The sequence below is a fragment of the Dipodomys spectabilis genome, unplaced genomic scaffold, assembly GCF_019054845.1.
Source record: "Dipodomys spectabilis isolate Male_0828 unplaced genomic scaffold, ASM1905484v1 ptg000369l, whole genome shotgun sequence".
NCBI classification, from domain to species: domain Eukaryota; kingdom Metazoa; phylum Chordata; class Mammalia; order Rodentia; family Heteromyidae; genus Dipodomys; species Dipodomys spectabilis.
The window spans coordinates 611161-617135 of record NW_024871046.1 but is presented as its reverse complement, the minus strand read 5'-3'; positions in this window follow the sequence as shown (position 1 = coordinate 617135).

Genomic DNA, 5975 nt, shown 5'->3' with positions numbered 1-5975 from the left:
GAAATGTACTCATTATCTTGCCCATGTAATTGTAAACCCTCTGTACAGTATGTTCACAAAAAATTAAAATTAAAATAAAAAAAAAAGAATTTAAGCCTAAGAGGTCGTGATTGAGTAATAAATTTCTGGATTAAGTAGGTAAGCAATGGGGGATAAGGTCTAATAATCGGTGTTGGGTATATATCTGAGAATGAGCAGAACACCAATTAAGTCACACAATAAAGAAAGAAAGAGAAAAAAAAGAAAAGAATAAAAAAAGGACCAAAAGGTCAAAAGAGATTTTTTTAAAAAAAGCACACACACACATATACACCTAAAATAAACATTATGAGAGGGAAAAAAAGATTAATAGAAAACAATGTAAAAAAATAAAAATTAAGAAAAGATACAAAAAAGTTCATTGATTTTTTTTTTTTTTTGGAGGGGGGAATGGGATGATCCTGTATATCCCCTGTGTCCGCATGTCCGCAGTCTCTTGGTGGAGTCTCTGGTCTGCTTGTGGTGTTTGGTTTTCCTGTGGCTTGATTGTTTTTTTAAGTCAGTTTGTTTGAGCAGGCAGAAAAATGCTCTGTATTACCCAGGATTTGTGATGGTCCTCCCAGGCTAGTTCAGAGGGAGGGAGATCTGCTTTGAGAATCACAAAAGAGGGAGGTGCCTGTTTCTTCTAGTTTGGAGATGCTGTGATGAGGGTAGGTTCTGGGTAGGGTTGAGGCCTTTCAGCAAACAGTAGATTTTCCCTAAGGGGTTAGCTCCAGAGACACTCCCGGAGCCCAGCCTGGAGCCATTCTCAGGGTTTGTGTTTACTGAATTTTAATTGATTGTCTAGGCTGCTGTAGGGAGGGGCAGCCTCTGGCTCTGTTTACCCAGTGAAGAAAGTCACTCCTCCAGGGGCGGAGCTTCTTCTGCCTGTTCTAGGTGACTTTCCCCTGGGTGGAGCTGAGCATGGCAGGTCAGGTCAGGTTCCTGTGACCTGCTAAATGACTCTTTTGTTTTCTTCCAAGGCCTGAGTTAGAGCTAGCTGCTTAGCTGGACCTTTGTCAGAATCAAAGATGGAGGTCTCTGGTAGTGGGGAGGGGGGTAGGGGTGGCCTTCCCTCCTCTGCTCCCTGAGAAGGAGTGAGGATGTCAGGGTTCTACTCATGCCAGAGTCTTGGTTCCTGGGTTGTCTCTGGTCTGCGATCTGCAGGATGAAAATATCTGCCACTTGTCAGTTCTTGCTGGTGTTTAGTGGAATCCACTCACCTGCTGCATCTGGCACCTTTGTCCCTGACTCTCTCTGGTGTAGGTATGGTGGCTACAGCTGCAGCCACTGCCACCGCAGCCGCAGCTACCGAAAGTGCTCAGATCTGTCTCCTTGCCTGGATTTTCCCTCTCTGGCCAAACTCTCTGTACTGTGATGGCCCACTTGATGTGATTCGCTAGCCTCGGACTGTTCACTGGAACACTAAAACTGCTTTCTATGTGAGAGTTTGTTTAGCCTTCAGCATCTCCTCTGCCATTTTCCTCCTTAACATCCCATTTCTTTGTTTGTTTTGGGGGGGGGGGGGTCTGGTAGTGGGGCCCAAACTCTGGGCCTGGGCTCTGTCCCTCAGCTGTTCAGCTCAAGGCTAGCGCTCTACAACTTGAGCCACAGCACCACTTCTGGCTTTTTTTCTTTTTGCTTATATGGTGCTGAGGAATTGAACCCAGGGCCTCAGGCATACAAGGCAAGTGCTCTACCACTGAGCCACCTTCCCAGCCCTAACATCCCATTTCTTATATCTCAGTCCAGGTACCCTTTGAGTTCTGCTGGACTCCTCTAATAGGCTTCAAATTGTCTTCTTTCCCTCAGCCTTTTTCCCCAAAATATACCCTCTTCTAAACTAACTATAGTCTAATTTTCTTAAATTTGTTTTCTAAGAGCTGCTTTCCATCTTTATTCTATTTTCACCAAAGTATGAAAATATACTCAGCTTCTTGCAATTTCTCTGGTGTCATAAGTTTGTTCAGTAATGCTCTATGACATCCTCATCCCCAATTATTTGCAGGTGTGCTGAACTCATCCATCCTGTTAATTTTAAAGATGTATATTAATACCATTATATTTCTAAATTTCAAATCACTAAATGAAAGTGTGTCATGGCTTGAGTGTGAAATGCCTGTTTTTCAGTTGGCAGCGCTATTTTAAGAAGTCATGAGAATTTTAGGATTTCAGGTCTAGCTGAAAGAAGTAGGTCCAGGACATATGCATATTACACCTGGTTTTCTGTCTGTCTGTCTGTCTGTCTGCTGTTTCTCTCCGTTTCTCTCTCTCTCTCTCTCTCTCTCTCTCTCTCTGTTTCCTCTTGGTTATGGGGTGAATAAACTCTTCAACCACACATTTCCAACACCCATAATGCCAGAGGAAGTGAATGGAGTCAAAAGACTCTGGACTGGAACACTAGCCAAAAATACTTTTCTTTCTTTTCTCAAGTATTTGTACAACAACTATGCTAAAGTAACTAATACTAAGACCCAAACTTCTCATCATATTATGCACTCAAAGAAAACAGAATCTATACAGTAAGATCTGGCAATTACTCAGGTCCCGGACTCTGTTCAATTACTGGTTCAATAATGCCTAAGCCAAATAAAAATTCCTATGGTCAATATCTTGTTATCTGTCATACTACAACTCATTCAAAAGCACATCTTGAGTGATCAAATTATATTTTCATGGACTATTTCATATTAGAACATCTACTTAAAAATATTTTGTATAGTAGAGTTCCACTCAAAAATAATTGCATATTTCCAGGGTAATTATTTTTCTTTTTTTTCTTTTTGCGAGTTGTGATGCTTGAATATCTCTGAACTATTCAGGTCAAGGTGAGTGTTCTACCACTTGAACCAAAGCACCACTTCTGGTTTTCTGGTTGTTAATTGGAGATGAGTCCCATGGACATTCCTACCGGGACTGGCTTTGAACCATGATCCCCAGATCTCACCCTCCTGAGAAGCTAGGATTACAGTGTGAGTCACCAGCACCTGGCTTAGAGTAAATTTTAAATATCTAAAAGTATGCCATATTAGTAAGTCATCTGCTTTCTCCATTGGATCAGGGAAATTTTTATATCTGTCTGAGACAACTTGAAATGTGAGAGAATTAACTGTGCAAGTCCATCTTTTCAAGAATCAATTTTTAACAAAGCTATTTTTCTTTTTTTTATTGTGAGAATACCATACAAGGAGTTACAATTACATGGACAAAATAATGAGTACATTTCTTATCAAGCATTGTTACCTCCTCTTTATTTCGCTTTCCCATCCCTTCCCATACTCCCCCCTCCCCCCACCCGATCCTCCCCTTATGCCCAACCACAGTTGTAAAGTTCGTTTTTTGACATCACGACTTGTACATCTCATTGTTGTAATAGGTCCACCTGTATGCCTAGTTAACGATTTGTTTTTTCCCTTCCCCTCCACAAATTATACCAAGATAAAATACAGTGAAAGCATGGGTTATACCTTGGGGAGGGACATACAAAGCAACAAAGAAATCATCTTAAAAATATGTTAGAAACAGTTGCATGAAAGGAAAAAAAAATGAATACTTATCTTGGGGTTCATTCCCCTAACATCAACTTATCTGACCTTTTCTGCTTGACTCAGACATACACTAGTTATTGCAAATAAAGGAAACCATGAGACCTATGTTTGTTTGGGCCTGGATTACTTCACTTAGTATAATTTTTTCCAAGTCTTTCCATTTCCTAACAAATGGGACAATGTCATTCTTTCTGATGGAGGCATAGAATTCCATTGTGTATATATACCACATTTTCTTGATCCATTCATCTCCTGAGGGGCATCTGGGTTGGTTCCATATCTTAGCTATGGTAAATAATGCTTCAATAAACATAGTTGTGCTGGTAACTTTAGCATGGTCTTGTTTGTAAACATTTGGGTAAATGCTCAAAAGTGGGATTGCTAGGTCATAGGGGAGCTCTATGTGGAGTCTTTTCAGGAACCTCCATACTACTTTCCAAAGTGGTTGAACAAGTTTACACTCCCACCAACAATGCAATAAGGTTCCCTTCTGTCCACATCCCCTCCAGCATCTGTTGTTATTAGAGTTCTTGATTATAGCCATTCTAACTGGGGTGAGGCGGTATCTCAATGTTGTTTTGATTTGCATTTCTTGTATGACTAGAGAGGTTGAGCATTTCTTCATATGTCTTTTGGCCATCCTTCTTTCCTCTTCAGAGAAGTTTCTCTTTAAGTCTTCAGCCCACTTATTTATTGGGCAGTAGATACAGCAATAAGACAACATGCAAACATAAAGGGGATCCAAATAGGGAAAGAAGAAGTAAAACATTCCCTCTGTGCAGATGACATGATCTTGTATTTAAAGAATCCCACAGACTCCACTCCCAAATTACTCAAGCTGATTCAAAACTTTGGCAAATTAGCAGGGCATAAAATTAACCCTCAAAAGTCAATGGCTTTTCTGTATGCCAACAATGAGAAAAATGTGGCTGAAATCAGGAAAGCAACTCCATTCATAATAGCCCCACAAAAAATTAAATACCTAGGAATTAACCAAAGAAGTAAAGGACCGCTATGATGAAAACTTGAAAAACCTGAAAAAGAAAATCAAAACAGAACTTAGAAAGTGGCAAAAAAAATCTCCCATGCTCCTGGATTGGAAAGATCAACATTTTGAAAATGGCAATACTTCCCAAGGCTATCTACAAATTCATGAGATACCTATCAATATGCCAACCTCATTCTTTAAGGAAATAGAAGAGGAAATACAAAATTCATATGGAACAATAAAAGACCCCGAACAGCAAAAACGATCCTTAAAAGAAAGAATAATGCTGGAATATCAATATCAATTTCAAACTCTACTACAAAGGCATAGTAATCAAAACAGTTTGATACTGGCACAAGAACAGACTTCAGGACCAATGGAATAGAATTGAAAACTCAGAAATGAACCCACAGACCTATAGCTATCTAATCTTTGATAAGGGAGCTAAAAAATAGAATGGAAGAAAGACAGTCTCTTCAGTAAATGGTGCTGGCAAAATTGGTTAACTACTTGTTGAAAACTAAAAGTAGATCCTTATATATCACCCTGTACCAGAATCAACTCCAAATGGATCAAAGACCTCGGAGCCACAGCAGACACTCTGAAAACAATACAGGATGGAATAGGAGAATCCCTAGGTCTCCTTGTCACAGGCCAAAATTTTCTTAATAGAGACGCAGAAAAAGAACAAATCAAAGAAAGGTTGGACAAATGGGATTGCATGAAATTGCAGAGCTTCTGCATGGCAAAGGACATGGCTTGCAAGATCAATAGAAAGCCCATGGATTGGGAGAAGGTCTTCACTAGCCATACAACAAGCAAGGGTCTCATATCTAAAATATACCTGGAACTTAAAAAATTAAATCCCCCAACAACAAATCTTCAAAGCTACTTTTCAATAAAAAGAACCTCTAAAATTATTTCTACATATATTAAAATAGAAAATCTCAATGTACATTGTGAACATATTGGCATATAATAATACATTGACACAGAATGAAAATAAAGCACAAATACTATCATAACCATGGTTTAAAACTAGAATCAACATATTGATACATTATGCTGGCTAGGTGATTGAACCTAATTATCAGTAAGAAATATAGTTGTTGCTGCACCCAGAAGAAAGGCTTCAAATCCAGGGGAATGTATAATGTGTTTCCTCATACTTCCAAGTCTAGTGGCTAACATTAATAGAAGACTAAAGCTCAGTCCTCAGCACCACTACTAATAGGTGAATCTCTTCAGGAATAAAATTGTGGTTTGCCTCATCGGCAAATAACTATGATCAGCAGAAGGTTTCATTTTCAATGAATAAACGTGAAATGCAGAGTGAAAAAGTGGTTTTAAATTCCAAGTGGAAATTGTGGAAACAAGGATTACATCAAGCATACTCTTACCTTTTTTCTTTGTAGTTATTT